Source organism: Kogia breviceps, chromosome 16 (assembly GCF_026419965.1).
Source record: "Kogia breviceps isolate mKogBre1 chromosome 16, mKogBre1 haplotype 1, whole genome shotgun sequence".
Lineage (NCBI taxonomy): Eukaryota > Metazoa > Chordata > Mammalia > Artiodactyla > Physeteridae > Kogia > Kogia breviceps.
In genome coordinates this window covers 21,361,019-21,388,473 of record NC_081325.1, presented here as the reverse complement: position 1 = coordinate 21,388,473, position 27,455 = coordinate 21,361,019, and the positions used below count along the sequence as shown (strand labels likewise).

Here is a 27,455-nt window from a genome sequence, read left to right as displayed (position 1 = left end):
GAGGGTCCCACTCTGGGCGGCCACGAGATGTGGCTGGAGCTTTGCTGGGCAGTTGAACGGCGCCGCGGCTCATAGCGGACAAGGGCGACAGGTGCTCAGAGATCTCTAGTCCCCTGGGGGCAAAATCCACAATCCACAGAACCAGAGCCACCCAACAAGCAAAACACCACAAGCACTTAGAAACGACAAAAAAGACAAAGGAAATTTACCTGGTAGCAAAACTGTTCTCAGTGGTACTGGTATGTGACCAGAAACCCCCCTTCTTTCTGATCTGCAGAACAACTTTGTCAACCCCGGGTGTGTGATCACAAGGCAGGAAGTGACTAGAATGACAAATCATCAGCCAGGAAAGAAATAGATTTTGTCTTTATAAGGACATTTTTACTTAACGTGGTTTTTTTTTTTTTTTTTTTTCCCTCATGTCCCCTCCCCTGCAAAAATCACCTGACAGGTCACACTGAAATTCAGAAGCCTCTTACCACTTCCTCTTCATAAGCATTTTTCTTTCTCCTACCCTTTCTTTCCCCTCTAGCTGTCTTGTAGGCACTGGGCTACTTAAACCTGTTGATTTCAGATAACAAGGCAAGGTCAGCCTGCTACCTTGACTTCTTGCTCTGCCCCTAATTGCAAATGCAATGCTCTGGCGCCTAGCTACTTACAGCAAAGAAAAACAAATGATTCATTTTTAATGAAAGAGCCAAGGGAAGAGGTGGCAGTATCCCTGAAACAAGCTAAAAGGGGGTTCCTTGGGAAAGCCCCACCCCAGGTGAAACCAAACCCCTCTCAACAGTCCCTGAACAGTGATCTTATGGATGCAAATAAAACAAAATGATCTCTTTAAGGGGAAGGGCCCGAAAGGGAGGGTCACCATATTATTTACTCATTCTTTTATTTATAGAGCACCTATGTACTAGGGATCTCTTTAACCCAATTAAAGATTTCAATTATTTAGACGCTTCCTACAAAGAGCACTGGCGGATCACTCAGGCAGCTGCTATAGTCCAAGGCTGCTCAATTCCTTCCTAGAGACCAAACTTATTTTTTGAATGCACATTTTATAAAATTAGCAAGAGAATGAAAAGATCTCGGTTCTATGCCCAAATCCTGAATGCTCGTCCTGAGGGCTACTTCTCACCTTCAAATGGAAGTGCTCAAGCGCTCACAGCCTAACAGAGGATGTGAAGGTTGTATAGTATCCTGAGTAATGTTGACCAGACATTACACATAGGCTGTCTCCGTGTTGCCCAGAGCCTGTGTGCAGCTCCAGCGGCCAGCCTGCTGTTGAGGAATGAGAATCTGAGGCTATGTTCCAGCTCTGATGGTGAGTTGAAGATGCTTGCTGGTTCAATACACTTCTGTATTTGCGAGGGGCCTGGGACGCCACCAGTGGGTACCATGGTTGGGGGGATGCCCTTATACTCCTTTTGCTTCTTTGATTTCTCCTCCAGAAAGTTCCTGCTTCCAACCTCAGACCAAGCTGTTCTGGTTTCTCTACTTCATTAGTCAGCAGTGTGGCAATGTCTTGGTCAGAGCCCTACAGGCACCATCTTGGCGGAGAGGGTGGGGAGAAGAATAGGAATAGATGGCGGAGATTCAGTCCGTTCTACAAGTGGTTCACCTCACAGAGAACTGTCAACTCTCTTGTGACTCCCCAGGGAAGGCTGAGGGGGTGAATTGGACCCCGTTTTCTCCACTGCATAATTACTCCCAAGTAATTCATTGCAGGGGGTGGGGTTCAAGAGGCACCTAAGATCTTTCAGGACACCAGAGACACATCCATGCATCACATTACAAAGCAGCCAAATGCTGGTGCTTTTCACTCTGGGGTGAATAATCATCAGTCGGGACTCTGCAACAGCACAGATACTGTCTTGATGGTCTTAAGGATGAAAATATGCGAGATACTGTGGATCTCCCTAATTGCATCCCTGTGGTTTCAGGATGGACTGGAGGTGTGGCAGTAACCCTTCATAAAGAAGAACACAGGGCTTCCCTGGTGGCGCAGTGGTTGAGAGTCCGCCTGCCGATGCAGGAGACGCAGGTTCGTGCCCCGGTCCGGGAAGATCCCACGTGCCGCGGAGCGGCTGGGCCCGTGAGCCATGGCCGCTGAGCCTGCGCGTCCGGAGCCTGTGCTCCGCAACGGGAGAGGCCACAGCAGTGAGAGGCCCGCGTACCGCCAAAAAAAAAAGAAGAACACAGACTCATTTCGTTTACCTGGGAGGAGAGCAGCAGCACGGTGTCTACTGGTGCCTGGTCATTGGACATCTGAGGAATCTAAAACAAGAGCAAAATACACTTGTGCATGGGTTCAGTAGGTGTTTGAGTGCCTGTCTGGAGGCACTGGTGATTCAGAAATGAGTAAGACACAATCGCTGCTCTTAAGGAGCACACAGTCTGTACAGGAGCAAAGCATGTAAGTAAATAAATGCCATCTGCTATAAAAAGGGGTGAAAAAGGCAGTGGAACATCGAGGCAGATGCAGATGTGAGCAGAGCTGATGTTTGAAGAGGGTGAAATGTGCGGTTATGCCTAGCAGCTGATTCAAGTCAAAAAAAAAAAAAAAAAAGGTCGTGGGATTCCAGTCAACATCTTGGTTCTAGGAGATGAAAGCCATTGAATTGTGCTGCTTGCAGACACCCACCTGAAGGAACCCTCCTCTCTAGCACCCGCTCAGCTGTGGTCCCCACCTCAGCCTCCCACCTCACCCACATCCTGGACCACTCCCTCCATCGTAATCTCTCTGTCTGCCTCAAGTGGCACAAGGCTACCCGGCGGCAGTCAGTTGTTTAGGTCTTAGACCAAGGCGTTTTGGGAGAGGAATGCTTTATCACTGTCCGTGTTTAGAATTGCTTGTGCATCATGATAATAAACAGCAGACTGATTTTGGTTTTATTATTCTTACGTTCTCTATAGGTCATGCCCCCCTGATGGCCTCCACCCAGAGAGGACCTCTCCTACTTCCTCCCCCACCATCCACATGCCTCTACTGCCACCTCTGCCTCTTAACTGGCCTGTGCTTGGCCTCCCCTCTACCCCTACTGCCCTCCTTACTTTATCCCACCCTGGGCGGCTAGGGAGCTCACAGCCTCAATCCCTAAAACTGCACCAGCTGCTACTCCCCGGCTACTGAATGTTGCTGAAGAAAGTCCCAGAAACATAAACTTGAAATGCTATAAACTCAAGCTGTTTGCCTTCAAATTACTTCTTAGAAATGCTTTTATTCAATTTCATTAATTCCTGAGAACAGGTATTCTCAACCTGGGGTCCATGGACCCCTAACACTTTATGCATGATCTTGTGTGTCTGTGCTTTTTTCTGGGTCCATCATACTATTTATCATGGTATTAAAGAGATCACAGAACCCAAAAGTTAGACATTTATTCCGAACTCTCTCCTCTTGCCTCTGTCTCCCTCTCTACCAGCCTGCATCCTTTTCTGGCCCAATATTCCTGCCCCTTGTTGACTGAGATGATCCGAGTCATCTGGTGTGAGCTTCCTTCTCTAGCCTCAGCTCTCACAAGACCCATCTTTTCAATGGGAATAATAATTGCCACTTTGTTCTCAGAGGGTTAATGTACAGATTAAATTAAATAATACTTGCAAATTACCTAAAATGATATCTGGCTCAATTTGTGTAGTAGTAGTAGCATTTGTAACACATATATATGCAAAACCTATATGGAAAAAGTTATAAAATTTTATACATGGACATAAAATAATGGACCAAAAAAATAGGAAAATATATGGATAGACATGGCCATTTTCTTGAAAATGTTGAATTTCCCCCATTTTAGTCTATTAATTCAATTCATTTCCAATTAAAATGCCAACAGATTTTACGGCCCTTGAAATACTAAATCTAAAATATGTAAGGAAGAATACCTACATGAGAATAACCAAATACAGTTTGAAATATATCAAGAAGGGTACCAGGAATTAAAGTATATTACAGAGCTATAGTAGAAATACTACAAAGAGTACGTACTGGTTAAGGGAATGGATCAAAAACAATACCCTGTGTACGTGTGAACCTGGCATAAGGAAGCGTTAAAATAAACGAGGACCTGGGCTTCCCTGGTGGCGCAGTGGTTGAGAATCCGCCTGCCAATGCAGGGGACGTGGGTTCGAGCCCTGGTCTGGGAAGATCCCACGTGCCGCGGAGCAACTGGGCCCGTGAGCCACAATTTTACTGAGCCTGCGCGTCTGGAGCCCGTGCTCTGCAACAAGAGAGGCCGCGATAGTGAGAGGCCCCGCGCACCGCGATGAAGAGTGGCCCCCGCTCGCCACAACTAGAGAAAAAGCCCTTGCACAGAAACGAAGACCCAAGACAGCCATAAATAAATAAATAAATAAAATTTATTTTAAAAAAATAAAATAAAATAAATGAGGACCGGTTCTTCAATCAATGGGACAACTTGTTTTCTTATGGAATATTAAAAAAATTCAAAGACCCATCTTTTCCTTCTCTTTCACTCTTAAAAGAGAAGGTGTTCTTCTATCTTCTCAAGGTCAACAGTTCCTCATTTTAATCTTAATCTTATATCTTCTACTTACTTACCTTGCTCCATCAATTATCTCGTGTTTTTCTAGCATCTTTAATAGCTTATACTCTCCCCGCTTCCCCTCCTTGCACTGTGGGGATGGTTCAAAGGGGAAAATGCCTCTGCCTCACTCTACTGTCCTTCCCCTCCCCCTGATATTTGACAGGCAGGGAATGAGAGTCATTAAGGTGAGCACGAGCTCCGCCTTTGCAGAATGTCCACTGTATTCAAGGATGCAGACAAGTGACCTCACAGTGGTACTCAGAACCATGACAAAAGAAAAGCTGGGTGCCCGTGAGAAAACACAGCATTAACCCAAACTTGGGGTCTGGGAGGCATGCAGGGGGATCATAGCAGAGTGATTAAGAGAAAAGACACTGGGCCACTTGTCTGGTTATCAAACCTCATCTCTACTACTGTATTAGTTGTGTGACCTTGGGCAAATGATTTGACTTCACTGGCCTAAGTTCCTTCATCTAGAAAATGGGGATAAGAACAGGGTCTGTTTTCTACGCTGTTGTGAGGGTGAGGTCGACTGATACATGTAGAGAACGTGGAAGAGTGTGTGGCACATAGTAAACGCTATATGCGTTAACTAGTCTTGTAATATTTATACCAGGCTCTGGACTAGACTCTCCACATACATTATTTTACTTATTCTTCACAATAATCCTATGAATTAGGTATTAGTTTTATTTTCTTCCTTCAATTTTTAAAAATTATAGTTTCCAATTCTACACTACTTCTCCACTATAGAATTATACACTGACATCCTTGCTGTGAGACGGCTCAGGACCTCCCACTCAGGCAGGTGGAGCATACTTCTCCTGCTACCTGAGCTTACTGCACGCGACTTGCTTGAGCTTTGGAACGTTAGCCGACAGGACACAAACAGAGGTCTTGAATATGCCTACGTGATTCAACTTGCTCTCCTGTACTTCTGAGTACATTTACCATGAGAAGATCACATCTTTGTCCAAAGGAAATGAGGAGATGCATGAAGCCAACATGAAACTGACCCGCTGCTCAGGCCAACTCCAGCTCACCATGTTCTGAAGCAGAGCCATCCCAGCTGACGCAGGAAATCTAGGTTCGTTGTTGTAAACAGTTGAGATTCGGGGTTGTTTACGAGGCAGCAGTATCACAGAAACAGATGACTTGTACCTCCCCTGCCACGACCAGCTACTTAAAACTGTACTCCTACTGCTGTCGTTTCCAATCATCCTTACTATTTCTTCCACAGATTTAACACCTTTTAACATACATGTTAGAGATTAAGCTTACTGTCTCCTCCCCAAAATAAGCTCAGCTTTGGGCAGGTCTTTACTGGCTCTTGGAGCAGTACCAGTGCCCAGTTATGGAATGGCATGAATGAGTGAATGAATGTTTACAGCAATTTTGCTTGACAGCAAAAATGTGAAGATAACAGGAGAGTGAATATGTAAACTGTGGTTCAGTACAGTATCCAGAAGTTAAAATGAGTGAACTAGAACTAGATTGACTAAGTAAGAGTGAACTTTGAAAATATAAAGTTGGTGTAAAGCAAAAGTTGCAGAATAATACTAATATATTTGTATACATTTTAAAGAACTATTACAGTGTGGTTTATGGATATGTCTGTACATGTGTGTGTTTATAATAAAAATATGTCTGAGAAATGATAAATATCAATTCCAGAACACAGCTACTCTGGAAAGTTAGGGAGGTAGTGGGAAGGTAGACAGAAGAATTCAACTATGTCCACAGCAAAATGTTGAGATTTGGCAAAAATAAGTGTTGTATACATGAGTGTTGATTATGATATTCTCTTTCATCGTGTTTTAAATACTATTCATTTAAATTTAAAAATTAATTTCTTGATTAATAATATATGCACATGGCTCAAAATTCAAAAGATACAATGAATTATTTAGTAAAAATATTATCTTCCAACTCTATCCTCTGGCAACCCATTTCCCCTTTATTTTTTTAATAATGGCTTTACTGAGATATGATTCACATACCATAAAACTCACCTTTTAAAAGTGAAATTTAGTGCTTTTAGTATACTGAGTTGGGCAGCCACCATACTATGTAATTGCAGAACATCTGCATCACCCCCCAAAAGAAAGCACTAGCAGTTACTCTCCATTTGACCCCCAACCTCCCAAACCCTCAGCCACTATTGTAATTTTTGTCCCTACAGATTTCTTGTTATGGACATATCATATGAATGGAACTGTACAATACGTGGTCTTTAGTGTCTAGCTTCTTTTACTTCCTTCCTATGGGAGAATAATAGCCACTCTACAGATACACCACATTTTATTTATCCATTCATTAACGGATAAACATCTGAGTTGTTTCCACCATTTGGATATTATGAATAACGTAGCTATGGACATTTGTGCACACACTTTGTGTGGACATACATTTGAATTTTTTAATAAAGTAACACATGTGCATCGTTTTAGAAGTCAAACGTTACCTCTGGGTTTATAATGAAACACTGGTCTCCTGACACACTCCTTCTCTACCTCTGATTCCCATTCCCCAGAAACAATTATTTTCAACAGTTTAGCTATTTCTTCTGCTATTTCACATTTCTAGAGGCTATGCTTGCTTATACTATGTCTTGACTGTTCAGGTTCAATTTTTTTTAAAATTCTTACTTGGGAGGTGAAGATTTGACCCTCTCCCTCCCCCAGTGTGTACACACTAGCCCTCCCACCATCCTCTAAAACAGGTTATAATACCTTTAAACCAACGTGCAGTTTTGACAATGACTGTGTAAATATTCATAGCTGAGTTATGTAGAGCAAAATGTTTATATTTGCTTTTTCGTATCTTGTTTTTCTCATTTGTTAGGTTTCTATGTGCATCTTACTAATTCTGTACCAAGCTCTCCAAGAGAGCTAAAATGCAATTTGAAAACCCAGGAAATGAATCCATTCCTCTCTTTTCCTCCTGGAGAGGTCCTTCCCAGAGTCCTCCATCCTGCTGCCTGGTCCTGCTTTCCAGCTGCCATCTAGAAGCTTCCCTTCATCATCCTGGGGATTCCCTTCTCCCTGTGGGTTGGATCTTCTGTTTCTGGACCACAGACCTTCCACCTTCTTCGTTTACTTCCTTGGCTTAACAAGCATATCCTCCAGTAGATTCCTCAGAAAGACTGCATGGGACAGGAGCTTCTTGAGACCTTTTATAGCTGAAAACATACATAGTCTACCTTCATTCTTGGATGTCCACACAATCATTTTCTTTCAAAATTCTGAAGAAATTGTTCCAGTGTTGTTGTTGAGAGATCTGCTGACCTATGGTCCGGACTTACGGTCCCTTGCATGTCACTTTTTCTTTCTGGAAATATTTAGGGCTTTTACTATATATGCCTGACATTCCAAAATTTTATGATATATCTTAAAGTGGGCCTGTTTCCATCCACTGTGCTAGGGACTCAGTGGTCTCTTAATTTGGAAATTCAAATATTTCCGCTCTGGTAAGTGTTCTCTCCCTTTTTCTCTCTTATTTCCTTTCCTTACCTTTTTTAATGTTCTTTTTCCTTGAGATTAGATTTATTTGGATGTGGGGCTTCCCGAATTGATCTCCTAATTTTCTGCCTCTTGACCTTCCTGTTCTACTGTCAGGGAAGTTTTTTAACCTTTTCTTCAAAACTTCTATTGAACATTTTATTTCTTTTATCATTTTTAAAAAATAACTCAAAGCTCTTTCTTTTTCTATGAATCTCCATTTTTTATAGGAAGGTAGGGGTCAGGATGGGGTTTGGAACGTCCTGTGCTCCTTATATAAGCTTTCTACCAATGCTTCTGTTTGATAGCTCTATCCTGCACCCCTGCCTTCAAAAATACGTGGTATCTCAGAGGGCTGAGCTTTGCTGAGAGGCTTTGAATTGCTTCGTGTTGCCTTCCCTCATTACAGGTTTGGGGTCCAGCTTTGTCGTGTGTGCTTGGGCACTTTCCACAGTCCACCTATTTAATGGCCTCTAACACTCTGCTGACGTTGCTCGCCCACTGTTGCCTCATTTGACATTGGTCTCTCCTGCGAGACTGGGAATCCCATGAGGCCAAGGGCTGTGTTTCTTTTGTTAACTTCTAAATACTACACCTGGCGTTTCGAAAAGGTTTGTTGAATAAATAAAGGAAGAGGACAAAGCTGAGACTTGAAGGATGAGATGGAATGGAAAGGCAGAAATGCACTCTGACCACAAGAGACTGGCATGTGTGGAAGATCGTAGGTGACAGAAAGCAAGGAACATCTAGAACCTGATACAGCTGAGCACGCCTGCAGTGAAGAGTGCAAAGCAGCTGGGGGTGGGGGTGGGGTGGGGGGAGGACGCAAAGAAAGAGGAAAGGCTGGAGAATGCAGCAGAGACCAGACGGTGGTGGATCTTCTAGCTGTGTTAATAAGCACTTTGGGCTTTACCCAGCAAGCAACGGAGAGCTCTTTTAGGGTCTGTATTAGTGCGCTAGGGCTGCTGTAACAAAGTGCCAGAGACTGGGTAGTTTAAAATAACAGAAACATATGGTCTCATGGTTCTGGAGGCTAGAAGTCCGAAATCAAGATGGCAGCAGGGTTGGTTCCTTCTGAGGACTGGGAGGGACAATCTGTTCCATGCCCTTCTCCCAGCTTCTGGTGGTTGCTGGCAAAATGAAAAAATGGGATTCTTTGTTCAAAAATGATTAAGAATTTTCAGACCCTGACAGCAGAACATTAAGCCAAGTGCAGAGCCCTTCTGAGCACAGGGCCCCACGTGGATAATGCCACACGCCCATGGAGAAGCCCCCAGAGTCAAGAATCCTTCCTTGACCATCAGTCTAGTCTTTCTTCTCCTCCTAAAACCTACAGTGTTTGTTTATAAGCTATTCTTTACATTGACTGCATGCTACCTTTCTTTGTCAATTAATCTCTATGACTAGCTATCTATGTGTTTGCAGCATCTTTGTTCATTCATCAAGCTCTTATTAGGAACATACTATGTTCCAAGCCCTCAGAAAACAAACCCAAAAGATTCAGTCTCATGAACTCGAGGAGTTCACAATCTGGGAGGTTACCAAACACACTAACAATTATCATCCCCTGTGACAAACACTGTGATAGAGAGATGCCCAGTGTACCAATGACAGGGGAGTGGGGAAGCAGGCAGGAAGGTGTCTTAGAAGATGTGTAGCTGAACCTCCAAAATGCTTAGAAGCTCGTCAGGCAAAGGATGGGAAAGAGAGTGATAAGGGGGCATTTCAGATAGAGGCAGCAGCATATCTACAGTGTGGGCATCTCCCAACTAAAATGTCAGCTTCTGGAGGACAGGAATTGCACCCTCTCCTAGCACCTAACACAATTCATTGCTCACAGTACAAATTAAATAACTATTTGGTTAGTTGAGAAGGCAAATTGATTCTATGAACAATATGGCATTTAAAGGTTAAACCAAAGAGCAAAAGTAATTAGATGTTTTAAATATACCTCTAAAATTCACTCTCTAAGCATGATAGTTCTCCCAGAGAATTTATATATGCAGCTGCCATATAAAGACGGACTTTCACACATGTTTAATGCTAATTTTACTTTCCCTTTCTGATAATGGTGCAATGAAAGCTAATTATAGCTATTATTGCCAGGTAGATTATAAAAGGAAGAGGGCTGTTCATAGCTGCAAATTTTATTTTCACAAAATGTCAAGTACATAAAAATGTTATCTCTGCAATATTTCTAAGTATTAAAAAGTTGAATCCAGCACAGTATGTGGTCTATGACCATTTCAGAAGTAGAGCATCTGCACATCTTTGGTTTATAACAACTCCCTAGATGTTCACTGACATTTAATAACCCATTTGCACTAACAGAGTCATTAAAACAGATACAGGCTGAAACGTACGCTACTTACATTCAACTTCAAATGTACGCTACTTACATTCAACTTACACTGGAAATACAGTATTTTCTCAACTTTTGTAAATAGATATGCTGCTGCTGCAGCTGAGACCATGTTTGAGACACTCCCAACCACCAAGAATACAAATACAAGGACAAGGATTTTTAAATAAGCATATAGAAAATAAAAGAAAAAGAGTGTGAATCAAGTATTAAAATGGAAAGTCATGAGCCTTTTAACAATGCAAACCTAAAAATAATAAAAATTTAAAAACTAATAAGAAAACTCTTTGAGGATGGTATACAGAAAAAGCAAAAGACCTGAAATTAAACATTTTAGAGACAAATCCTGATTCCAGCATATGCTAACAGATCTTGAGGGAGGCATTTTCCCTTTCCTTAGCTGAACTTACATGTACATTAGAGAAAATACCACCTATATCATAGGGTTATTTTGAAAATTAAACGAGATGATATATGCTAACACACCCAACACAGTGGTCCTAGTTAGTGCCAAATTTTAGTTGAATCTGAATTTGTAAGTTGTGACTTATATAAAATACCTAAATATTTCATTATATTGATTCAAATTCATTCCATCAATCAATCTTGTTTTTTAGTAAGATTCAATTGGAATTGATTTTACATCTACTACTGCCCTGAGCTGGGGGCCGTCATGCATCACATTGAATACCTCCAACAAACCCATGATATAAGTGGCATTTACTCTACTCTAAAGTAAAGAAACTGAGGCCCAGATGAAAAGTTTTTGCCTTTTCTGTTTATCTGCAGCTGCAATATGAAAATATTTCCGGTCAAGTTCTCCATTCTTTAAATAGAGATATGAATCAGCCACTAATTCTCTGCGTATTAGGCCAAAGGACAGTCAGCAGAATTTCAGTGAATTCATATGACACAGCTTCCAGATTTCAATCACTCACTTATTAAGCGAGCATTTACTGTGTACAATGAAGTGCCAAGGAAGACACAAAACAGACCCAGGTAAAGAGCATCGTAGGAAACATTCACAATAGAAAGTAAAACAATGAAACAGATGATTTTAGATTAGTCTGGTGGCAGAGAGAAATGGGATGGATGGGAAATGACTGGAAACCGGGAGAAGGGTTAGGAAGCCATGGCTACTGACGAGGTATGAGGCAATAACTGCCGGCTCTAGACGGTGGCAGTGGGCATCGGGGCAAGAGACAAACCTAAGAGATGTTTCAGAGGCTAACTGTCTATAGAAAATAAATGAGAAGATGAGGCAAGGATGACTTTGAGGCCAGTCAGCTGAGGGAAGAGTGATCTCCTGGATGGAAATGTGGCATTTAGAGAGGACGACAAGGATGAACTCCACCTGACCACAATGAGATTAGGGCCACACGGAAAAGGCTCAGGAGAGCTCACCTGTGCAAAATGCAAGCTGTGTAACTGGAGTGTGAGGCTAGATCAAGGCAGAAGATACAGATTTGAGCTTCATCACCATGGAGATAACTAAAACCATGGGATGGAGTCAACTCTCTGGGAGGGGGAAGCGCTTAGAAGCATGTGAGTAGAAGTTCAAGGACTGACATCCAACATTAAGAGAGGGAGAAAGAAGAAGAGCCAATTTGATCAATTTTTGGCATGTACTGGAATACATTTAGATAATATTATTTTAGCATTCATATTATTTTATTTTTTGCGATACGCGGGCCTCTCACTGTTGTGGCCTCTCCCGTTGCGGAGCACAGGCTCCGGACGCGCAGGCTCAGCGGCCATGGCTCACGGGCCCAGCCGCTCCGCGGCACGTGGGATCTTCCCGGACCGGGGCTCGAACCCGTGTCCCCTGCATCGGCAGGCGGACTCTCAACCACTGCGCCACCAGGGAAGCCCTATATTATTTTAAATTAGATGAGCTAATAAAGGACTATATTTTATTCCTGTTTTTCTGTGCCCAGTAAAGGTTAAGTATCAACAAAAGGGAAGGCACATACACTTTCAATTCTGTCCATTTTGAGAAGAATCATATTCAGGGAAAGGAAATCATGGCTGAAAATGAAGTCCCTTCAACCAAACAGGAATATTTAGAATCCATTTCCATTTACGCCAACGTGTAACACCTGTTTCCATCAGCAAGACCCTGAAAGTGGCCAGCTTCTGCCTTCAGTGATCCCAACATCCAAATTCATTCACTATTTTCCTCATTCATCCTACTTTCTGCACGGTGCTCAGCCAGACACTGAGAGGACAGTAGTGGATAAGACGGACACACTCTCTGTTCTTGTGCAGTTCAGAGTCTAGTCCACAACAATTCACATCCTGCCTCTTTGCTTCTCATCCAAAGCAATCAGGATTGAACTTCAGTGACATTTCCCACTGTCGTTTGGCCACGTACTTCTTCTTTATTTTTAAACATTTATTTATTTTATTTATTTATTTTTGGCTGCATTGGGTCTTCATTGCTGTGCACGGGCTTTCTCTAGTTGGGGTGAGCGGGGGCTACTCTTCGTTGCCGTGCGCAGGCCCCTCACTGCGGTGGCTTCTCTTGTTGTGGAGCACAGGCTCTAGGCGCTTGGGCTTCAGTAGTTGTGGCACATGGGCTCAGTTGCTCCGCGGCATGTGGGACGTTCCCGGACCAGGGCTCGAACCTGTGTCCCCTGCACTGGCAGGTGGATTCTTAACCACTGCGCCACCAGGGAAGTCCCTGGCCACGTACTTTTTACAGATGAAGGCTGAGCGTTTGTTAACCAGCAAGTAGAAGTCTTCTTTTAAATGAATTATAGAGTAGCCAGAAAATGTGCCAAATGTATGCCCCAGTGGTTACACATTTTAACCTGAGTAGTTTAACAGGAACTTGTGGTTCCTGGTACCACTCCAGAGGGCTGTGTCAGTTGTCAACACAGTGAGGTCTGGGCCTTACAGAGGCCTCCTAGTCCTTTATGACTCCAGTCAGAGGAATGAGAACATGGGACGGAGAAGAATCCTTTGCCGTCTCATCTCCTTTCTCATCTCATTGCTCCTTCCCATGTAAATCAAAAGAAATGAAGGGTAAATGAAAGATAAACAAATATATACATATTTTAAAATTAAGAATAAAAAAAGAAACAAGTACCAGAATGAACGAAGGTCTCCCAAACTACTTCCAGTGGTAGATTCACTGAAGCTACTGAATTTATAAATTTTCATTTTGTAAGTGTTCGCAGAGAGGAAGCAAAGCTTCAGAGTAAGTATACAACTCTGCCTACGGTAGCAGGTGGCAACAGTGAGCACACAGGGTTGTTTTAATCTCTAAGCCATCGCCCTGCTTATGGTTTGAGTCCATCTCAAATACCTCCAGGGACCATGCAGGTAACTAAACTGAGCTAAATGGGCCAAGTGAAGGTGGCAGGAACTAACAAACACTGGAAAATGTATGTCTTATCTAAAGGTAGTAGCAGAAGGCAGGCAAATTTGACTGTTCAAGAGAAACCAAAAATCTGATTTTTTGGGGAAATCATCTGATTTTTAAAAATATTGGCAATGAATTTAAAAATATTAAATGTCATATTGGTTACTTTGTAACTGATTCATCCAGAGATCATTAATTTACAACCTCTGGTCTGTGGCAAGTTTGCTGTGTTTGCGCAGAAACACGGAACTCATCACGGGTTTACAAACATGGTTAACCTTAGCACGTGCAATCAGTGCAAAAGACTTAAGAATGTTGAAATAACCTAAAGGAAGAGGCATGCAATTATAATTGAAATGAAAAAAGAGAAAAATTTAAAACTTAAGAATAACGAGAAAATAATGGCCATTACTAGTGCATATCGGATGAGGGTTTGACAGTAAAGATGATACTGAAAGGCTGAAAACAAATCGTGCAAAATGTTGAAACAGGCCCTACCTGTGGAATCATTATCACCGTCACCATCATCATTAACATTATCATCTGCAAGAAACTAGGGAAAAATCTTTGGCGTGATAAATGTTGGATGTCTCGTGTTAATTTAGAGGAAGAAAGCTAAGACTTTGAGTAATAACATATACTGTGGCAAATTACTGCTCAAAGTTGTTGCAAGGCGTGGATAAGTCTATTGGTTCAAAGCCTGTTTCACTAAGGCTTGTGCTGAGGTTCCAGTACAGATTCATGCATCCATCCATTCATTCAACAAATATTTATTGAGCACTTACTATGCGCCAGGTACCATCAGAGGCACCGGAGATACAGTAGTGCATGAGTCAGACAAAAGTTCCTGACCTTTTGGAGTTGACATTCCAGTTAAGAGAGACAGACAGTATACAACATAAATAAGTATATTCTATATTACATACTGATAAGTCTTAGGGGGAAAACGTAAATCAGGAAAGGGGAATAGAAGTTTGGTTTTGTGTAGTATGTGTGCATCCTTTTGCAGGGAGAAGGGTGAAGAGGATTTGAAATTTTAAATAAGGGGGTTACCAGGAAAGGCCTTACTGAGAAAGAAACATTTGCACAGACACATGAGGGAGGTGAGGGCTGACAGTGAGCGAGTGCAAGTGGGGCAAGCCTTGAGATATCTGGGGCAGGAAAAGTCCAGGCGGAGGGAACACGTGCAAAGGTCCCGAGGGAAAGGTGCATGTGTCACTTTCAAGAGCAACATGATAAATCCAAGAACTAGGGGCAGAGCAGTAGCAGATGAGGTCAGGGCGGCCTGATCACACAGAGGGCTGGCTTTTACCACCAGTGGTACTGGAAGTCATTGCAGGGAAGGCGGTCTAATCAAAGGAGTTACAGGATTTGACATATGTTTTAAAAGGATCCTCTGACTGCTGTCACGCTCGAACCAAAAGAGAGCTAAGACACGGGCAGTGAGACCAGTTGGGAGGCTGTTTCAATAATCTAGGTGAGAGACAATGACAGCTTGGACTAAGGTCTTGGCAGTGGAGACAGCAAGAAGGCATCAGATTGCGTGTATATTTTTATTGTAGCGCGGGAAGGATTTGCTGACATTCTTTGCGGCGTATGAGAAGATGAAGAGGCAAGGATGACTCCAAGGCCTTTGGCCTGAGCCACCGAAAGGATGAAGCTGGCATTAATTGACGTGCAGAAGACTAGATGAAAGCAGGCTTGGGGGTGGAGAACAGCAAGAGTTCAGTTTTAGACCCATTAAGCCTACTGGGGATCCAATCAGGCGATGCGGAGTAGGCAGTTGGATATAGTGTCTGGAGGTCCACACTGCAGGTTTAAATCTGAAGTCATCAGCATATATTTGGTATTTAAAACTGTGAGATTGGATGAGATCGCCTAGAGGGTGAGTACAGATAAAGAAGAGAAATGGACCAAGCTCTGAGATTTGGGGGCACTCCAACATAAAAGGTTAGGAAAATGATGAGGGACCAGCAAAGCATACTAAGAAGGAACTCTCAGTGAGGTAGGAGATACATCAGGTGATGGTAATGACTTGGAGGCCTAGGGAAGAGAGATCTCAAGGTGCGGAGAAGCCTCAACCTCTGAAAAGCCGCTGGTGGTCATTTAAGGATGGACAACTACTGACCACTGCATATAGAAACATGGAGGCCGTTAGTAGTCATGTAAGAGCAGTCTGGTAGAGGAGCGGGGCAAAAGTCCCACTGGAGAGCTTCCCTAAAAGAATGGGAGGGAAGAAATTGGAGATAGCAACTATAAGCAAATTTCAGAAGATTTATTATGAAGGGAAGAAGAGAAATGTTGTGGAAGCTTGTTCAAGGGGGAAGTGGGCTCAAGAGATTTTTTTTTTTAAGACAGGAGAAATAACAGTATGTTTCTATGATTCCAGGAATTATCCAGCAGAGAGAAAGATAAAAATAATGCAAGAGACAGGAGGAAGATTAGCTGGGACAATTTTCTCGTGTAGATAAGAGAAGATAAGCTCTAGTGAACAGTAGAGGGCTCAGCCTTGGCTAGGAGCAGAGACGGCTCATCCGCAAAGACAGGAGAGAGAGCTGAGTAAATGGTCACAGGTGCTGGGAGGTCGGGCTGTGGAAATTCTTGATTGTCTCTATATTCACAGTGAGTATTTGGGGGAAGCTATGGAAGGGTTAAAGAGAAAGAAGAGGGTATGAAATAACTGTTGAGGAGGTTGGAAGAGTGAATGCTTTAGGGGCAGAGGGTATGGTGGCTGAACAACATCCAAGGCTAGTGATTACATTTGAAAAATACTTTTCTTTTAATCTCTTAACTTTTCATCTTGAAATCCTTTCAGAACTACAAAAAGACGCAAAAATAGTTCAGAGAATTCCCATATGCACTTCACTCAACTTCCCCAAATGTTAACATCTTATATAATCACAGTATAACTGTCCATATCAGAAAGTTACCACTGATCCACCACTCTTCATTAAACTAGAGCTTTTTCAAATTTAGCCAACTGTCCTATGAATGTCCTTTTTCTGGAGTAGGATCCAATCCGTGGTCCCACATTCTATTTAGTTGTGTTGCCTTCTCAGTCTCCTGTAATCTGGGACAGTTCTTCAGTCTGTCTTTCATTACCATGACACCTTAGAAAAGGCTAGTCATAGAATGTCCCTCAGTTTGGGCTTGTCTTGTTTCCTCACAATTTAATAAATCAGGTACGTATTTTGGGCAAGAATATCGCAAAAGTGATGTGTTGTTTTCAGTGCATCACATCATGGGGCACGTGATCTCTGCCAGGCTCCTCCTCTGTAAAGGTACTATTTCCTTTATAATTAATAATACAGTGATCATGGATTTTAAAATACAAGCATTCCGTATGGTTTTTCCCCCACCCCATTCATCTCCACTGGTGCAGGTACTGAGTAAGTGGAGGGTTGATTTAATATTGTGGTTTATCAAATGAGGACCTCAACCGAGGTATAACTAAAACAGTTGTAGATATCATCAAAGAGAAGGGTTAACTGCCCCAAAAGATTTTCAAAATAGACCAAGACAATCAGTTATAGAAAAGATGTTTGATAGATTGATTATCAAAGGAGATAAATAAACCTGATTTTAAAGTTTTCCAGGACTGGTTGATTTATACCCAGCTTTACTGGAAATACTTCTGGGGACTTTTGGGAAATACTTCCTCAATCCACTTTTGTCATTATAGACTTATATACAAGTGTACTTGAAAAGAGCCTTCTGAAATCTAACCTGTTCATAAGTAGAAAAGAGGTTCTAGATTTTCATTCATCCATCCAACAAATACTTATTAGACCAATATCTGGTCCAAAACCTGAATACTTGGTTTGTGCTACAGGTGGTAGAGAAAACAAAAGATGCGTCAAATATCTGATTAAAACATTCCAGAGGCTCCATGAAAAGTCAAAGATTTTCCCAAATGACATTAAAAATATGATTAAATATTCTAAACTTCTGACACAGTAGATATGCCTAATTAAACATTTTTCTTGCAATAGGATCTTGAACTACTCTGTGGCTTCACCTATATACTCTCAAAGAAATGGAGGCCTGGGGTGAGGTGGAAAATATACCAGACCACAAGTCAAGAGATCCTGGATTGAAATTTGGCTGTTTCAACTTGTGGGGCCAGATGAAGCCAGTATAGCTAGGTGATTAAAAACACACGCTCTGGAGTTACAAAGGTCTGGGTTCCTAACCTGGTTCCTAGGTTTATTGTCTTTGTGCCTTTGGACAAGCTTCTTAATCCCTGTAAGCCTGTTTTTTCATCACAACAGGAGAAGTAAACAGCACTCACAGCCTAGCATAGTTACGAGGTATACAGGAAGTGATGCATGGAGAGCACTTAGCATAATGACCACTATACAAGATATGAACCAAAAGTTAAGTCATATTTAATAATTTTTATTATAGTTACTATTATTATTAGTCACCATTCTGTGCTTCGTTTTACATAACTGTAAAATGAGGGGCATCCGCTAGACCAGAATTTCTCGAACAGGAATAAATATCTGGAAAAATTATCCCAAACGTCCAAAGTTGTCTTTATTTCTATTACATGAGCAAACATAAAACTTGGCATCAACTGCTAATGCCATTAGAGCCTAAGTATAAATCCAAAATCAGGTTAAATTCAAAACAACAATAACAACAAAACCAAATTAAGTTATTTTAATGAGGATACTGGTGATTTTCTGGAATTAAATCGCCTCGTGAACATGGCACTGATCCCCCATCGTGCGAGTTCTTCTGTGTTCACCGTCCAGGCTGTCTACTGTGTTCTGCTCAGTTCTCCCACTTCGCTTTCTTTGAACAACTGCAGGCTTCAGTGACATTATTTGGCCTTCACTTCGCGTGATCTCATGAATCACTTGGAGCTGGCTCTTTTTCATTAGCTCTTGAAAATTAAGGGAGGAAGTTGGCCTCAATTCTAGATGCATCTCTTAATGCAGATCCCCATGGATTCCCAGCTCCAAATCTTTCAGTAGCTCTCTGCCTGTCAAAATCCTGACGTTTAACTCTCTCCCAGACTTACATTTGCAGCCTTACCTACCCATCTTCTCTCTAGTCAAACTAGGATACCTTTTGCCATAGACTGTCTGTGTCCCTTCAAAACTCATATGTTAAAGCCTAATCCCCAGGGTGATGGTATATGGAGGTGAGGCCTTTGGGTGGAGCTCCCATGAATGGGATTAGTGCCCTTTTAAAAGAGATCCCAGAGAGCTCCCTTGCCCCTTCCATCATGTAAGGACACAGCAGAAGACAGCCATCTATGGAACAGGAAACGGGACTCACCAGACATCGAATCTGCTGGTGCCTTGAACTTAGACTTCCCAGCTCCCAGAACTGTGAGAAATAAATGTTTATTAGGCACCAGTCTATGGTAATTTTGTTATAGCAGCCAGAACAGACAAAGACACTTGCAAAATATTCTTTTAGAATTTGCTGAGATTTTCTTTATGGCCAAGTAAGCATCAATCTTGGTCAATATTTCTTGTGTACTGAAGAGACTGTGTGTTCTCTGGTTATTGGATACAGTTATCTATGTATGTCTATCAGATCAAACATCAATTGGGTTATTCAAATTTTCTACATCCTTAGTACTCTTTTGTTTGCTTGATCTCTTAGTTACTGAGAGACGTGTTTTAAAAAAATCCCCATTTTAGAAATGAATGTATCAATCACATCTCCTTGTAATTTTGTCCATTTTTGTTTCATGTATTTAGAAGTTATGTTGTTAGGTGCAGACAGTCTCATGTTGGCATGTCATCTTGATGAATCATTTCCTTGCATCCTTAAAAAATAAGTCCATGAGAGCTTACTTTGTCCAATATTCGTATATTTCTTGCCCAGCCTCATGGTCAACTTCCTTGACACTTCACTGGCTAAGGTGTAGATTTTCTAGCTCCAGAGGATGGGTCTCAGTTTTGAGGCTCTCAACTTTATTCAGGGTGTTTTGATTCAGTTCTCTGCCCACTGCAGACTAGAGAGCGCATCTTTACTTCCTGTGTCAGTGGTACAACCCCAGTGCCTGGCCCCTAAAACTCCACATCAGATACCCCTGTGGAGTACCATGGCTTCACCTCGACTTTACTTCACTGCCATTAAATTTTGTTGTATCAACACCTGGAATCTCCCTTTCTGTTCATCTCTTACATTTCTATGTATTTGAGGTGGGTAGAAGGCTGTCCACATCAGCACTAATAGTCACATAGACTGAAAGTCCTAGCACTGATTTCTAACCAACTAAACAAACTACACATGCTCAAGCATAAAATAACGTTATGAATATATATGTATGTATATAATTTTGGGGAAGGGCACAAGTTCCATTTCAGTTTAACTTAGCAACATAGAAAGTCACTGTTATATGTAATTATAATAATAATGGTCAGGAGTGTAGCCTTTTCTTTATACTATTAGATTCTGCAATTATCATTGGGAAAAAATGATAGTTGACATTTATTGAGCATTTTCAATACTCTAAGCACTGTATGAAAGCACTCTGAAGACACTCTCATTTAATTTTCACAACAATTCTATGTAGTGTAGACGCCATTACTGTCCCAATTTTACAGATGTGGACTTTAATAGTTAGAGGGTTGAGAAACTTGACCAAAGTCTTACAACTAGTAAATGGTGGAGAGAGTACTCAAACCATGCCTGTTTGGTTATAGGGCCCAAATATGTAACCACTTTATGTCTCATCTTAAATAGCTGAGGTAGACAAACTGGGTACATTAGGTATCTATACTATACAAAGATTCCCTTCAAAATCACCAGGGGGAATAATAAATACTAAAATGTAAAAATAGGCAAGAGACTAGAATAAGTCATTTATAATAGGAAACATTCAGTAATAAACAGAGGAAAAGATGTTTAAGCTCATTAATAATCAAATGCTAATTAAAATAAGATGTTATTTCCCACCTGTTAGAATAGCAAAGCTTAAAAAATTGACTAAGTCCCAGGATCAGTTAGAATGAAGGGAAATAAACACTCTTACACACGGCTGACAGGTGCTTAAATCAGGATTTCTGGAAGAAAAATAGGAGGACTTCCCTGCTGGCGCAGTGGTTAAGAATCCACCTGCCAATGCAGGAGACACGGGTTCGAGCCCTGGTCCAGGAAGATGCCACATGCCGCGGAGCAACTAGGCCCGTGCGCCACAACTACTGAGCCTGCGCTCTAGAGCCCGCGAGCCACAACTACTGAAGCCCACGCGCCTAGAGCCCGTGCTCCACAACAAGAGATGCCACCACAACGAGAAGCCCGCGCACCGCAACGAAGAGCAGACCCCACTCGCCGCAATTAGACAAAGCCCGCACGCAGCAACAAAGACCCAATGCAGCCAAAAATAAATAAATAAATAATTAAAAACCTTGAGGATATTTAAAAAAAACAAACAAAAAAACCCACTCTGGATCAAGTCTAGTCCTCAGGTGTGGGTCTAAAACTCACAGCTGCTCTAATTCATTACAGCTCGTCTTACACCTACAAGATTAGCAAAACCGGCCGTTCTGGTTCCTAACTAACTAATTCCTACTAAGCAAATAGTGACAAGCCAGATTTGTTATACTTGTGGTTCCACTTTCAGTCACTGTGGTCTATCAGTTCAGCTCCTCACTGACCCCTTAAGTTCCTTTTCCATTCACTGGGGACATCAAGTGCCTCACAACCACGTACTGAGAAGAAGCAGAGAGTGGGTGTGAGGATGAGATGCTTTTTCTCCTCCCCAAAGGGATCACCTGGGCAAAGTGATACGAGAAGGTACAAATCCTTTGGATGCAAATCCTTTTCAATGCCAGGAGTCTGGGTTTGCGAAGTGGGTGTTGGGGAAGAAGGGGATGGTCTGGTTTCCTTAGCTCCTACTGAAAGAAGGGGTGACTAGAGGTATCTCCTTATGGGTCTGATTCGGGTGGGTGGGTAGCGTGGGGTTCGTGGGTGCAAGAAAGGTACCCCACCAGCAATGGCATGCGAGGTCTCCATGATTCAGGACGAGGTACCATCGGATGAGAAGCAGGAGCACAGACTTACTCTCATGCTATCTGGTGGTTTGCATGCAAATCTCTTGTTACTGAACCTCTTCTTTAAAGCAAGTCTTAAGCAGAGCCATATTAATATGTCAAACAGATAAAAGGGTAGTTGCTCTGTTTGGAATTGTGGTGGAGGGAAGAGCAAGCCCCATGATCTGTCTTCCCCTTGGCTCCTGAACAGAGCTGGACACCGTATCTCTTCCATTGGAGGGTACTACTTCACCTGGAATAACGGGCAGAGGAAATGAAGGAACAGGGTGAGAAAAGAAACAGTGTCCTGAGATTTACTACGTTCAATCCTGATGTAATCTCCACCATCAAAACATAAGGGTGGGGGGACTGAGATTGTTGTAACTCTTGAAGAACTGTCAAAAGCATACTAAACTCACTGTGTGACACTGAAACAAAAGTGATGGTTCTGTTAGTCTGGTTGTGGTGTGTAAGAAATGTGAGTTCTTCACCAACACGGAGAATATAAAGCACCATGACATGTGCGGGCAACCTGTGCTCTTTCCCACATGCCATGCCCAGGCCTCATTACACTTAGGACTGTCAGCATAAAGCAGAATAAGATTGAAAAGCAAATCCACCATATTTACTATTTAAGATCATAAATTGCTATTTGCCTTAGAATGAAGAGTAAGTCATTACCAAGCATTTCTGCTTGCCTATGGTTCTAAATGCTAGAGGTCTTTTTTGAGGACTGAACAGAAGGCGCGCAGCCCCTACACCTCATGGGTATGGCACATGGTCCTTGTAAGTTCAGGACTAAATCCTAGCTGGTCCCAAGGACTCAGTAGACTATTCTCCCAAAGTCCAATGAGCACTTTAGAAAAAACCTGAGAAAAATTATATGCTTTCAGAACATCTCTCCCTCTAGCAATTCTGAGGAGGGTCACACTGCAGCCTTTTGGCCTTTTCCACTTTTGTTTGGCTCACCAGCTGGCCTGGAGGACACCGAGAACAAGGCAGCTTTCATCCTTGGGTCACAGGTTGACATTCATCATGGATTCGGTCCAGCTCAATCAATGCTGACAGCAGCTCACGGACTCAACTCACGTGAATGACACCGGTCGGTCAAGGTCTCTTTACTCACATCACTGCACTTGGACATTTTCAGGCATGAGCTGTCCCATGGCTCCTCTGCAGTCCAGAGGGGTATAAGGACCAGTGACAGAATGTAGGGACCTGCCCTGGAGCATGCGTGGCATTTGTTCACAATCTGAGAGGTGCAGACTTCTTTCACCAACATACCAGAGACATTAGCAAACCAAGTGTGACACTTGATGGATAAATGCCCAGGATTCACCCTTCAACCCTCCAAATACTTTGGTTAACATCAACTATAATCACATAAAGCGGGGACAACGCAGATAGGAAATCTGAGCTATTTGTTTTTAACAGCTAGCATCTAATGAGGACTCATCTGTACCCAGCATGAACCTAAGTCCTTGACCTAGATTCTCTCTCTAAATCCTCACAACATCCTGAGTCAGGTACCATTTTACCCCAGTTTTACAGGTGAAGAAACCACAGGGGCTTTAATAGGTTGAGTAGCTGGTCCAAGGGCACAGAGCTATCAAGTAGTGGCCAGGGATTTGAACCCAGCTGAGCTGAGCTATGCTGCCTTTGATTGACATATGATGCAGGTAATAGAATTTTCAGTTAACATGAGAACTGTGGAGTAAGATAAAACATAAAATCAACACTTAGACCAGTGCCTTCCACATGGTAAGTAACCACCATTGACATTTCATCACTCACAGCATGAAAGGCAATGTTGCTTAGTCAACCTAACATTAAGGAAACAAGTATTATTTACCCTTTTTTGGTGAAGGACACAATCATACAATATACCCAGATATCTAGTATTAGCTGGGCGCAGACAGTCGAAAACAATCACTGAAACTAAGGAAATACAGAACTGTTCCTAAGTATTCGGGGTAGTGTGAATAAAGAACAGTATTCTACCCGAGCAACATAATTTAAAAAATGTTAAAAAATTAAAAAGCCTCAAGTAATCATAATTATAGATAAATAAAGACTGAAAAGACTTAAAATTTCATTTTAATGTCTAAAATTATAAAGCCTCAAATGAATCATTACATGTTCTTTTAATAAAGTTTAAAGTTTAGCACCTAGCAAAGAGCCTTACACACAGGTTCCAATAAATCATTCTGGAATGAATGGCTGAATTCATGAATATGCTTTTATAACAGACAGACATTGTTCTTTCACTATGTTTGGGAATACTTCTTAATTCTGTGATGCAGGTTGCATGACCTTTCCTTATTAATAATGATTTTTCTGAAAAAAAATCCCAGGACTATCATCCTGAAAGACAAAAAGAAAAAACTAAATAACCGGCCCCCAGATAATTAAGAACAGAAACGAAGTTTTTGCCTTTGCAATGAGATAGGAGAGGTAAAAAGAAAAGCAGCTTCTCAAAATATCTTTATTAACATTTAAGAAAATATAAAATTGTTCTCTATGCAGCAGCATGAAAACACATGAAATAAAAGTATACATTTAAGCCACTGTGACTGGTGAAGAGTAAAGACATTTCTCAGTATATATATAAGAAAACAGGTAAGCTCAGATCAAGAAAATACCTCTTTCTCAAAAGCTTTTCGTGCCTTGGTTTACACTGGGGCTTATCAACAGTTTATTCAATGTGCTCTCAAAAATAACTATTTTTTTTAAAAGAACTTCTAAAAACTAATATGAGCACAAAAATACAGATCACTGCAGTTATTTCCATAAAGTAAAATGCTAAATTAAATCTACACTGACCAAACTATTTTGTAAACCTCCATCCTGTTTAAAAGGAAAACAAACAAAGAGAGCGGTATATAGAAAATAGTGAAGATTTCCAGCAACAGTTTCTACACCATTCCACCAGAGCTGTGTCCTTTCACCAACAGCAAATCTGAGATTCCCCAAGTACTCCCCACTCGTTAGGAAAATCAATAGCATTACCTGCAGGGTGCGTAGGGTTGCTTGTGCATAAGGCTTTTATCTCGTTTTGGCAACATTTAAAAAAACCAAAAAACCCCCACAGAATGTATACAACCTTGGCGCTCACCATTACTGTGGCCTCCTTAGTACAGTCTGCTAAAGTGCTGTGGTTCAGTTCGACAAGCTTCATCACACAGCTAATGCAACAAACAAAAAGGATGACTGTACTGTATATCAGGTGAAGGAGACTCTTAAAATCAGAGGGAGTTGTATTATTTAAAGAAACATGATTAGTTTTAAAAAAGAAAAGGAGATTGAAGTAGCAATATTTCCCCCCAAAATTTAAAAATTAATAAATTAAATGAAAGTAATAAAAGAATCCAAATTGAATGTGATGTGTACTTTCTAAATCCGGCCTGCACTTGTACATCATTTCCACAGAGGAAGCAAGTAATTTGTGTTAGAAAAACTGATATATGCATATGAAACACACCAAGCCATGAATTTAATTTTCATGATCACGATCTCATTTACCTAAACGTTTGGTGCTAAGTAACAGAAGTAGTAAGTAGTGGAAGACAAAATATTCACACCTAAGGAGGTTACACATTAAACAGCCCTAGTTTCTGCTTGCTATTAGCTAGAAGAAATCTGCAGGGAATGAAGCCTGATGCCTGATTCCATGTGTGACAAAGCATTTACAAAAAACTATTTATAAGTGCGTCGCTTTGATTTTGACTGTGCAATACTAAGCACAAATTTTAAAGGCCACAAGCATTGGTCAGTAAAACTGAATCCCAGTAATTCTCATGGTTCAAACAACTTTTAAGAGGATAGGAACCTGACTCAATTTATCTATTGGAACATAAATATTTTTCATGGTTAAAAATATAAACATTTTTCACACTTACAAAATAGGCACAACAAATAGTACTTGAGACAAAACCTAGCAAACAGATCTGCCTATTGTCGACTTTCTCAGCTTTCTGAGAAGCTAATTGATCTATGCAGTGGATTAACAGTGGAATAAATTCATTATGTTGGGCAGCAGCTTAATTGGGACATAGTTATCTTACAAGGAAAAGAAACCACATACAAAGGAAAACAAGGTGCTGAATATTTCCCAGAGTCTGATGAAATACTTTTTTACTTTTCCAGTTTTTTCACTGACTGTTTAAGAATATATGCTTGTTCCTAAGGAGAAAAAGGAAGACTTGGGTTAGGGAGTAAATCTTGAAAGATCCCCAAAGTTACAAAGATTTACACACAAGTCTCATCTTCCAACAACTGTACTAAAGTTCCTACACTTGTACTTACAAAATAAAGCAAAACAAAACAAAACACAGGACTGGAAGGTAGCTCCATCTACTTCACTCTCTGAGCTGGGATCCTCACACCTACCTAATGAGTTTTCTCTCTCGCACTTTCTCCATCAAATCTCCAGAGAAACACATGCGCATACACGCAAACACACACGATGTATCGATCACTGTACGTACAGGTTCATCAACAACATGACACAGGACACAAGTCACAACACGACAGTCAGAACAAATAACTAGGACAGTGAGAAATGGGTTTCTTTTAAAGCTCTCTTGGATCCTTAATGCCCCATGCCTACACATTTCCTATTCATCCAGGCACTTTAAAGGATCAAAAAGACAAAACAGGTTGCATTAAAGGAAGAGAAAACAGAATGTTCGCTATTCGGGGGCCCTGTAAAATCAGCCCCGGGACCCGGTTGCGCAGAAGTGCAGCATGAAAGAATGCCAGCCCGGAGCCTAGAAACCCGAGTTAAGCACCTTGCGAGCGAGGAAAGTAAATACATAATAGTGGTCATTGTCATTAAGAATAAAAGCAGTAATAACGATTGTCACCACGGGGTTCCGTACAGCAGGTGCACGTGGAGCAGTCTTCTCCTGCAGCCCGGCACAGCGGCTGGGCAAAGCGAATGGCCTCGGCGCTCACCGCCCGGCCGGGCGTGTCCGGCTGCGCAGTGCTCCGCGGGCGGGTGCGTTCCCCGCCCGGCCCCGCCCTCGCCCCTGCGCCTGCGCCTGCGCATCCGGCGGCCGCGACGGGTTTATCGGTTTCCGGTTGCTAGGGCCTGTCTGCTTGGCCTCGGGTCGCACCTGGCGGGTGGGTAAGGGTGGCCTGGGTGCTTTCTTTCCGGACAGCATATACCGCGGGAAGACCTGCGACCTCACTTGACCTTAACCTGCCTAAATTCCCAGGAAGAGGAGATTAAAAAAAGGAAAAGCTGATTGAGAAGCAGCTGATTGCCCTAAAGGAGAGCGTACGAGTCCAACGTTTCCAAGCATCTCTTCCAATAATAAGAACGGAAAATTACAGGCACCAAGTGGGACGTACTACCAGGAAGCATACCTTGAGTGCTTGTGTGCAAGTCATCCTGGGGGGATAAAGCGGCCCATTTGTACAGCTCCAGGGCGTACCCGTCTAGACTGTCAACTGAATAGTGATGTCCCAGGCACTTTGATATTGTCCCGACTAAGCACACATATTTGGTTCTATCTTCTGGCATCATTCCTAAAACAGTACTAATTGGGACCGCGATCCTGGAAAATCTCATTATACTGAAGACCGTTTTATTTTGGGGTTAAATAGTTATGGCCCAAGTGTAGTGGTTGAAATTTAAAATAAGTCATTATTACAGAAAGGAAACAACTTATTTGTGAA

General features: G+C 41.9%; 1 protein-coding gene across 6 annotated transcripts in view; it reads right to left on the bottom strand.

Moving 5' to 3' along the window:
• Window positions 1–27,455, bottom strand: part of LCP1 (lymphocyte cytosolic protein 1) — a 138,136-nt gene that overhangs the window by 58,641 nt on the left and 52,040 nt on the right. For 2 of the 6 annotated variants that reach the window (XM_067016624.1, XM_067016628.1), the window contains exon 1: window positions 2,215–2,276. The exons of 1 other annotated variant lie outside the window; for it this stretch is intronic. The gene's annotated coding sequence lies outside the window, so the exon portion shown is untranslated. Of the gene's footprint in view, window positions 1–209; window positions 345–2,214; window positions 2,277–26,653; window positions 26,799–27,455 lie in introns of those variants that run through there. 3 more of the 6 variants (XM_067016622.1, XM_059041866.2, XM_067016623.1) reach the window with 3 other exon arrangements.